General features: G+C 36.8%; 1 non-coding gene across 1 annotated transcript; it reads left to right on the forward strand.

Moving 5' to 3' along the window:
• The first annotated feature begins 282 nt into the window (after positions 1-282).
• On the forward strand, positions 283-354 carry TRNAE-CUC (transfer RNA glutamic acid (anticodon CUC)). The gene has a single exon. It is a non-coding gene; the product is annotated as a tRNA-Glu (tRNA).
• The last annotated feature ends 10676 nt before the right edge of the window (positions 355-11030 follow it).

The raw sequence follows: 11030 nt of genomic DNA on the forward strand, positions 1-11030 counted from the left end.
AGTAAACTAAAACTACTGCAGCAAGAATCAGAGTAGTAAGATATCTTATTTGGCAAGAATAACGTAACCAAACGAAAGGAAGCTAACATTATTATTACTTGTAGATTAAGTAGAGTTATTATTAACTGCATCGAGTAATAGGTAATAATAAAAATTAAAAAAGAATATGAATTCCTGACTAAGAGCTAATAAAGGGAATAACAGACACTTTCCGAACGAAAAAAAATTTTTTTTTGATTATAAGAAAGCAGTTATAGTAACCAGAAAGCATGCGTCACAACATCCGACGTGGTCTAGTGGTTAGGATACCTGGCTCTCACCCAGGAGGCCCGGGTTCGATTCCCGGCATCGGAAAATAGATTTTTTTTTTTTTTTATTATTATTATTGCCTTTTCATAATTTTCCATTTAGTTACTCGGATTTTTTTATTCCTTTTCGTAATTTGCTGTTTAGCTACAGTGTTCAAGTGATAGCAAAACAAAATTGACGGAAAAATAATTTAAGAATCAATCTTATATATCTGTGTTTAAAAATTAGTTCGTAGTTTTATTGATGGAATAAAATCCCTGAATTGTATTAATTATATTTTTTCTTAAGGCCTGGGCACAGTGCCTAATAGAAAATACGACCCTGTGTGCCTGTTTTCTTACATTATCAGTTCAACTGATTCAAAAATCTCAGTGGAAAAATAGGCTTCTTCCAAAGTTAGATAAGCGCTATTCAATTAACAGGCCACCACACAACAAACGGCTCACGAGACTTTCACACTAGTCTGCAATTGGCTGAGAAGGTCTATTTAGAATCTGGGGGGGGGGGGTATTATTATAATTCCATATTAAAAAAATGAAAAATTTCTTTATAGTTTCTACCGGCCCGTATAACACGCAAATCTGTAGTGAGACATTGTAGGGTATGGGCTTGGCACACCCAGGGTCCTGAGCTGGATATCATTATTTTCTCTTTCTTGGTGATTCCCTTCTACTTCTAACTCTTGTTCCTCTCTCTCTCTCTCGCACAGGGTAACTCAGAATTTTTTTTTTTTTTTTGGCTGGTGCGGCAAAAGCCTCGGGCTTCCTTGCACCATATGGCTAAATATAATAATAATAATAATAATGGGCAGAAAAAACAATGGTGTGCCACTGAGCACGTTGCCCAGCTGTGACGTCACTCCTGAGGCACTCAGCTTGCAGTCAGTTGTCAATAACCTAGAATATGGGGAGTTCATACTCTTAGACATTTAGCCAAGTAATATCTTTTAGTTTAAACCTAGAATAGCTCCGCATAGTATATAATCAGATTATTTGCATAATTTGCTGTGCATTTGAGTTTTAATTTCGAATTGTGCAGTATTAACTCCAGGGGCTCACATCTTGTGAGCCCCTGGGGTTAATACTACACAATTCGAATGTGGTTGTTCTGATACCATTAGGATATCAGAAATAATAAATAAAACATTAAGAGATAAAAGTAAGGAAATTAGGAAACAATGCAAAATGCAACCTAATGAGTCGGTACATTATAGAAAAAGAAGAATGGGGAAAAAACATATAGATAGGATGGAGAATGACAGACAAGAATATTAAAGGACTGGAGACCCCTACATAGGACAAACGCAGTAGAGAAACACTAAGGAGAAGACGGAAAGGTGATCTATTGTAAACCTACAGCAGAATGCAACGGAGAAAAGAAGAACGGCTGCGCAAAGGAGAATTCAACGTGCGCACGGGACATGGGCGCTAGATTCTGACAGCACCGCATCGTAACGGAATAGATAGTGATGATTCATTTGGTTTCGATATACAGTATGTGGTGGCTGTTCTGCCAATTGCAATGTACTGTTCAATTGTAGTTTGCAGCAAAGATTGTTACATAGTGTTTGTTCAATTGAAAACAGTTGAGAAACAAAATAAAACTTTTTTTTTAAATTTTGAATGCGTTGTTGTTTCTGAGAAGTGGGGTTTTGGCATAATTGAATTTGGTGTTGATTTATTGGTGCAGTGTTATCGGCACATCTATAAATTTGCAGATGTGCCAATACAGCAAGGTCAATCTGAGAGTATTTGGCTAAAATAAGTGAATTCTAGGATGAATTTGATTAAATGGTTGAGGGCGGATAAATGTATTTTTTTTTTTTAATTTAAAAATATGTGAAATTAGTTTTAGACATGGGTAAAGACACACTCTACTAATGTCTTTTTTCTGTTTTGGGTTTAGAAGAAGTCTACACAGAACTCAGATCCGAAGACGGATTTCAACACAGAAATTCGAACCATTGCAAAATTCATTTTGTTACTGGGACTATTTGAGCCTAGTGCAAAGTGTATCACGTTGTCCTCTTCATAGCAATAAATTAATTAAATATTTCACGTCCGTCATTTATTATTTAACTTAGTACTTCCAAGTAATGTCCTTCTCGAGTAATTTTCGTTCGTTCAGATCTCCAAATAAAAAAATTTTAAAAAAATTAAATTTGACTAGAGGGCAGTACAATATAAAATTTATATGCTATAAAATTAATTAATTAGTAAATTGAGTCGCTAGTTAGAGAGTAATTATTATTATTATTTTGTCTGATTGCAAGTTATTACGATGGTGAGTTTGAAATGTTTTTAAATTTTTTTCATTTCAGGCAGTTAATGTCAGCTTGCGAAACCTGAGTATGGTGGAGATCTTTGCCCTAAGAAAAAGCAACTGAATGGTTGTATGTATAGAAGCGCTAGGATAACAAAAAATGCCTGTAGAAGATCTCGGGAGTTGTTTGTTCAACCACCCCAGGATCATAAACATGTACAGTAGAACGGAGAGGTGGGGAGGAGATTGGCTCTATGGTTTGCGAAGTGGGTACTAAATAATATGTGAACCAAGAATCGTTTTTACAATAGAGACAGGAGCGGATTAAGGTTGGTTGAGGCCCCGGGCGCCGAAGAAAATATTGGGCCCCTTAAAAAAAAGAGAGAGACAGGGAAAATAAAAATACATGTTAACTATTTTTTTAAATAAATAAAAAATATTATGTACTATTAATGTTTTATTTCCAATAAAATTTGAATATAATATATGTATAATATAATTAATAATAGCATAATAATAATCACAAAGTTTTGAATTAATAGTTGAACATATTAGTTTAACTATTAGTTGAACTAATATGTTCAACTAATTTGTTGGGGTTTTGCGTGGGCCCTTCGGAAGTCGGGGCCCAGGGCGTGCACCCGCTGTTAAATCCGCCTCTGAATAGAGAAAAAAAAATCTTTTTACTATGGCATGACCACTGGTTAAAGGAGTTTACAGTACATCATTTTAACAATGAATAAATCATATTTAGCAGTGATGCGGGTTTGATACGTTTCACTCAAACCTGTGGTACCACCAGCTCCACCACCGTGGGTGGGGGGACAAATGCTAGTTTGTAGGGTTAACGTGTGGGGAACCTGGAATTATATTTTTGTCACTCTCTCTTTTAATATAAAAATAAAAGTAATAGAATATTTGATAAACTTCATGAACAAGGACATTAGGTATACTATAAATCTTAGCTTTTAAAAACATAAAATAGAGTTATTTTACTGTACCGTCAATCGGAATGTGCCTTAATCTGGAAATGAAGATACCATAGTATAACTCAGTGGTTTTCAGTCTTTTTTTTTGATAATGGCACCCTTAAAAGGGTTAAAATTATCTCCACAACAATCGCCTGTTAGTTTTTGCACATATACTATGTTAAATTTTGACTCATCTCGGAAAATAATATTATCCCATCAACTGCTAGACTAATTGAGAGTGGAATTGTTTTCCTTCATATCTGATTAAGTAAAGTAGAGTAAACTGCAGCCATTATCAATCCACTGCAGGATAGACATCTCCTCAATGATTCATGGGACGGAGCAGCAGTGCGTAGCACACGCTTCTTGATTAGCATGGGGTTCGAGCCCGTCACCACCAAATACGGAGAATGCGGAAAGGTCAGAGAATGACCACCGCATATCCCGGAGCAATATGGCCTTAGTTGCTAATGCTCAAATAACAAACAACAACAATGATTCATGTTGAGGGAAACGGACCATAATCTGCCACGCTGGTCCAATGCGGTTTGGCAGATCGATCGTATTTAACAGTCATGGGCTTGAACCCCTGTCTACTCAAAGAGCATGTGCTACTCCACTCCCGCCCCTGACCACTTGGCTACAAAGGCCTTTGATGAGAATATCTGATTACTAAATAAAAAATTGTAGGATTATAGTTGTATTTCTGAAATTAGCTTTTGGGAACAATCTTCATTATAAGGAGAAATTGCTTCACTTTTTTTTTTTTTTTTTTTTTTATTTTTATTTTCAAAGCATTGGAATAACCCACTGGCATACATGAATATTCATAAATAAGCTCACAATGATTTTGACTCTTTTTGGCAGATTTATTTATAGAGTTTTTAATAGAGAACTTGCGGTGGGGGGCATCTTGAATTCTATTGCAAGTTATGGTGTTTGAATAAAGTGGGTTTAAAACTTTAAAACAGTTCAAAACAATGGGGTTGAAACAATCCACAGTATCTACCAATATGTTATCATTCGCTGTCAGCAGAAATCAGCCTGAATTATATTTATTGATCTATATATATTCAAAACAGATTGGATGCCTGAAGAACTAAAATCTGCATTAATAATATTGTATGTCTATGTGGGAAAAGTTAAAACCCTATGCTAAAACTACGAAAACAGTAGATGACACATTAAAAAAATATTAGCATTAGTAGTGGCATATGATGCAAGAAGGCAATCTCATATAGCATTAGCCAAAAAAAAGAAAAGAAAACCCATGGTAGGAGATGGGCTTGTGTTATAGCATTAATTCTTGGGTCTTCAACAGGGCCACCTATGATGAAGGCTATAACACGAGCCCATCTGTAATTTTTTTAACAAGAATAATTTGTTTTGATAGTTATAATGTAGGATTAACTTTACAATATTAAGGTAAGTGTATATATACTTACATTCAGAACTGATCATGCTTGTGAAGTATGGCACTATTGGTATGATCCTCCCAAGGACATGAGAGGGAGAATGCAGTTTTATCAGATGCTGTTAGTTCAGTCTTCATCACAAGAAATATGTTTCCTCCATATTTTTTGAGATAAAGGAGAGAAAAAAAGAGCATAAAGCCTTGAGTCACTTTGTTAGTTCTGTATCAGAATGATGCTTCATGTTAAGTATTTGACAGTGATAATAAAAATAACAATGACAATAATCAGAATAATGGTGAAACTTTTAATTATAACTTTATTTCTGATTCTTTATTTTACTAGATGGGCATGGACTCTCAGAACTTAATGAATTTTTCAAAGAGACATTTCGATTCTCAGACCACATCTGTTGGGTATAATATTGTACGTAAAACATGTATCCTTTGACTATCTGTGTGTACCTTTCGATTGGATGATGCCTTTGCATCATCACCAATAATAATAATTATTATTTTATTATTAATTATTTTATTTTATTATTATATATAATAATAATAAAATAATAATTATTATATTATTATTATTATATTATTATTATTTAATATTGTTCAATATTTTATTTATATTATTTATTTATAATAGAATAATACATTATTATTATTATTGCTTTCAGTACTTATTTCAGGAGTTATTTTGTAGCCCTCAATACTAATAGACACGGCACTTTATAACTGACTGGTATAACATGCGCAGAGAAGTGTGTGGAATGACTTTTTCTTACAATGCATGAGGTAAGATGGTTGTTACAGAGTGTGCTAAATGGTGACCAAGCTCCTCTCTCTCTCCGAAGATAATAATGCAGTTGTACAAAATAACAGGCACTATGGACCAAGAATTGACGAGCCTTGGGGTTTTGGTCTCAAGCAAGGCCTTGATTGTTGATATTTTTATGTGCAACGGTGTGACAGAGGAACCTTGATCCCCATCATTGAACGGGAATGTGAATCTGGTTCAGTGATTCATTCCAGTGAATGGCCTGCATATAGCAGTTTAAATGTCATGGGTTACCACAATTTTATGGTGAACCATCAAGAAAACTATGCAGATCCAGTGATAGGAGCAAACATGTAAATGGTTGAATGGTCATAGTTGGATTCCAAAACAAGTATTCTAAAGAAAATGAGAGGCATTAACAGTAAGCTTTTCAATCTCACCTTGATCACTTTTGCTGGAAAGTGCTAAGAAAAGATATAAATGATATATTTGTGACATTTTTAAATGATATTCAAAGTGTATATTGTTAAAGAGTATAAGAAGTGTAAGTCATTAATTTAAATGTACTATTTAACCAGTTTGTGTATAATTCATAAAAGATATCATTTAAGCTAATATTTAGTCTTTATTAAAAATTATTTAGTGCATAATTTTGTGTTTTAACACATTCATATTTTTCATATTTATTCATATGTCATATTTTTAGCATCCACTATAGTGTTCGGTAGACCGCATGCTATAGTGCCAGTAGTCTGCACGCTGTAGTGTATTCTCACACTATAGCGGCCCATAGATGCGGTAGACTGCACGCTATAGTAACACCCATTTTTTATTATAATATGTTGCACAATGCGAGGTTAAGTAAAGTTTATTGAAGATACATTATTTTTCAGTTGTAGAATAAAGAATGAATCCAGAGTTGTTTGTGGTTTTTTTTTTTTTTTTTTTGGCGTATTTTTTCAGATAAAATGGATCATAGCATTTAGTTATGTCTTTAACTTTGCACTTAACTTTTGTTGCACGATCATGAAGATCGTTCTCACAAAAAATATTCAAGTGCTTGGTCAATTTTCTCAAGGGAAAAAGCTTTAATTCTTGAATTTTTCAAATCCTCGTAACTGCAGGAACTTGTATACCAGGGAATTCCTGTACATATACCCTAAGCTCGATATTGCAATATATATATATATATATATATATATATTCAATAACATAAACTTTAGGATATAAGTTTAGGTAGTATTTTTAATTATATTCACAGTTGTCCTCTGGATCACAGCTTTATGAAATGTACTGCTTTTTTGACGTTTGTGGACTATAAGGAACGTGAAGGGATTTTGTTATGGAGGTCTTCATGCTTGATGTAAAGAGTATGAGGATGTTTCGTACAAACTCAGCATTGATATGGGCCTTTATGAGAGCTTAAAGAACAGGGTGTATGCCCTCGAAAGATTTAAATTGGGAGGCCCATCAAGCTCTTTGCCCACATCAATGCCAGAGCTTGTACTTGATCATCGGGCAACAGAGCAGCAATCCCCAAAGCAGAATGTGCTGGTACCACAGGAATTAGTTGTTGTCGGTGACTCTATTGTCAGGGAAATAGAAATATATTGTGCAATAGGACCAGGGTATGTTGTTTGTTATTTGGTTTTTAGGAGCATTAGCATCTAAGGCCATATTGCTCCGGGGATATGCGGTGGTCATTCCGTGACCTTTCCGCATCCTCCGTTATGGTGGTCACGGGCTTGAACCCCAGTCTAATCAAGAAGCGTGTGCTATGCACTGTTGCTCCTGCTCATCTGGCTACGGAGGCGCCACCAGGGTATGTCTGCCAGGGGCAAAAGTTAATGATGTTATAGAGCAGATATCATCTTTTAAGGGCACAAAAAGATGATATTGTTGTACACATTAGCACTAATGACATTAAGAATAGGAGATTAGCATTAGTAGAGGCATGTGATGCAAGAAAGCAAGCTTATACAGCAATAGCCAAAAAAAAAAAAACCCTTCCCATTTTATCCATCCATTCACTCCAAAAGTTTGTCCATTTCTTCCTTGAATTTATTTAAGCTATCAACTTCCACAACAACCGATGGACGTTTGTTCCAGCAATACCAGTCACTGGCTAAAAGCAAAGTTTCGCACATCTATTCTACAACTGTCTTTCCTCAGTTTGAATTTATGCCTCTCTGGTGCATAATCTGAGCAAGAGGGTGGTGGGCCACTGTGTGCACAGATGACAGCCACTATTTGCCTAGGCACTGACTCCACTAGATGTCTGAAAATATCTGTAAGCATCTGCAGCCATGCAACCTTCAAAGCTTTCCACATTGTCGGAATAGATAATGGTTGTGTATCATCTATATGCCTCACCTCCCATTCTAAGGTGTTCATTTGGATTAATATCAGGCAAATTTGGAGGCCAAGATGGGTAATATTTTCACTGTATTTCTTGAATCACTTGTGCAGTTTGGGATGGTTGATACGGCGTATTATTTTCTTGGATCCTGTTTATATAGAGTTGTTTACGTAGTGGATGTAGAGGTGCTAGAACGAGTACAGAGAAGGGCAACAAGATTGATGAGAGGAACAAAAAAGGGGTGTGCTTACAAAGAAAGGCTTAAGTTCTGCAAGTTGCAGCAGCTGGAGACTAGGCACCTGCGAGGTGATCTGATCAAGGTGTATAAGGTCATGAATGGTTTGAGCAGGCTCAATGCTGATGGGATACTTCCACTTGCTCAGACTCAGATTAAGAACCTGAGGGGGCATAGATTCAAATTGAGGAAAGACAGTTGTAGAATAGATGTGCGGGAGTTTGCCTTTAGCCAGCGGGTAGTTGATTGCTGGAACAGACTTCCATCTGTTGTTATGGAAGTTGATAGTTTAAATAAATTTAAGGCTGAACTAGACAAACATTTGGAGTGACCGGGTGGGTGAAATGGGAAGTTTTTTTTTTTTTTTTGACTGATTCTGTATAAACTTGCTTTCTTGAATTATATACCTCAGCTAATGCTAATACTATGTCCAAGCAAAAATGCAACTTGGCAGGGTACACATTGTTCTCTAAGAGCTTGCTTTCTTGCATCATATGCCTCAGCTAACGCTAATGCTATGTCCAAGCAAAAATGCAACTTGGCAGGGTACACATTGTTCTCTAAGAGCTGCCAGTAGATCTCACCAGTGGAACATTCATATGCACCAGGGGTCCTAGATCTTGCCAGCAAAACATGTCCATACTGAACAACCACTGCCACCTGCCTGGAGAGTGGACCATGTTCAGTGGGTTCATGGGCTCATGTTGCTTGAGCCACACACAAAGGCATCCATTAGCATGTTGCACTCGGTATTTGGACTCATCTGACCAGTAGACTTGTTACCAATCTTCCAGTGTCTAACCAGCAGGCTGTCAGAAACAGCATTCACTGGTGAGGATAGGGTGTCTCTTGGGTTGTCTGCTGTAGAACCCCACATGCCCGAGTGTGTGTGCATCATCATTTGGGATATTGTTTTTGCATTCCCCATATTGTATTGCGATGTCAACTGTCACACAGTGACCTGCTGTTGATCCCGTACAATGAACTGAACTCTTCATTTGCCAAGGACATCCACCTTGTGTAATCCTTTATAGTTCTGTTGGTGGGGGAGGTGGTTTGACACATTTGACACTATTCTTTTACACTTTAACCACAGTGGGCCATAAGCAACTGACAAACATGCCATTTCCAATATGGATGGAAGCATCAGATGCACTGGCTCCCACAATCATGCTCTTTTGAAACATTAGCATTAGCAAAGGCACAGCCGACCGGGCTAGCCGGGTGGGTAAAGTGCCTGCCTGGCAACCCAAAGGTTGCGGGTTCGATTCCCGCCTCGGGCTTGGATCAAAGTACGGAAAAAACTTGGGAGGTGCACTATGGCCACAGAAGCCTATGAGCCAACAACTACCAAAAAAAAAAAGCAAAGGCACATGATGCAAGAAAGCAAGCTTATATAGCATCGGCCAAAAAAAAAACCACACTCTTCTCATTTCACCCATCCACTCGCTCCAAACATTTGTCTAGTTCTTCCTGGAATCTATTTAAGCCATCAACTTCTGCGATGACAAATGGAAGTTTGTTCCAGCAAAGGCAAACTTCTGCACATCTATCCTACAACTGTCTTTCCTCAATTTCAATTTCTGCCCTTTCAGGTGATTATTCTGAGCAAGAGGAAGAATCCCATCAGCATGGAGCATGCTCAAACCATTCAGGGCTTTATACACCTCAATCAGATCACCTTGCAGTTGCCTAGTCTCCAGACACTGTAATTTGCAAAACTAAAGCTTTTCTTCATAAGAACAACTCTTTGTTTCATTCACTGATCTTGTTTCCCTTCTCTGTACTCATTCCAACAGCTCTATATCATTCTTAAAATGAGACCTCCAGACCTGTATACAGTACTCAAGGTGTGGCCTGACCATTGCCTTATACAAGGGGATAATCACCTCCTTATCCCTGCTAGAAAAATTCTTGCATATTATTGACAAGACACCATGAACTACTCTTGCAGACTATCTGCACTGCTCAGAAAACTTCATATCTGCCTGCACAATTACCCTCCAAGTCCTTTTCACTCTCTACCACCATCAGTGTAGTACCACACAGTTGATATGTTATTCTGGGGCTACTGCTTCCCATATGCAGTAATTTACATTTGTCAATGTTAAACTTCAGTTGCCACCTCTCAGCCCACCTGCTCAACTTTTCTAGAGCCTATTTGAGCAGCTTACTGTCATTAGTGTCATTAACAACCCTACCAACCTTCGTATCGTCTGCAAACTTGGACATTAAGCCTGATATACCATCATCAATATCATTAATAAATACAGAAAACAACAATGGACCCAATTGTGCAAGTCAAATTGACTTGCACAACCAGATGAAAATTACCACTGCTCTATTGTAAGAAGCTGTTCATCTTTTTTTATACTGTAAGCTATAAAATATAGTCCATTATGGATGGGAGTGGTCATAATTCTGTGATTACTAGTATATGTATAAACTTCTTTTTATCTTCTGTAGAGCTGTATTGTAAGAATCCTGTGTGAATCTTTTTTCCTATTTTGCAAAATCTTAAATTAAAAAGGATAGGTGGAACAGGACCGGGATACATCTGCAGGGGAAAAGGTTGATGATGTTGTAGAGCAGATATCATCTTTTAAGTACACAAAAGGCAATAATATTGTTGTATATGTTGGCACTAATGATATTAAGAGTAGGAGACTGGCGGAATTACTTAACAAGTACAGGTCAATGTTGAA

The sequence above is a fragment of the Mastigoproctus giganteus genome, chromosome 5, assembly GCF_048544385.1.
Source record: "Mastigoproctus giganteus isolate SK-2022 chromosome 5, ASM4854438v1, whole genome shotgun sequence".
Classification (NCBI taxonomy): domain Eukaryota; kingdom Metazoa; phylum Arthropoda; class Arachnida; order Uropygi; family Thelyphonidae; genus Mastigoproctus; species Mastigoproctus giganteus.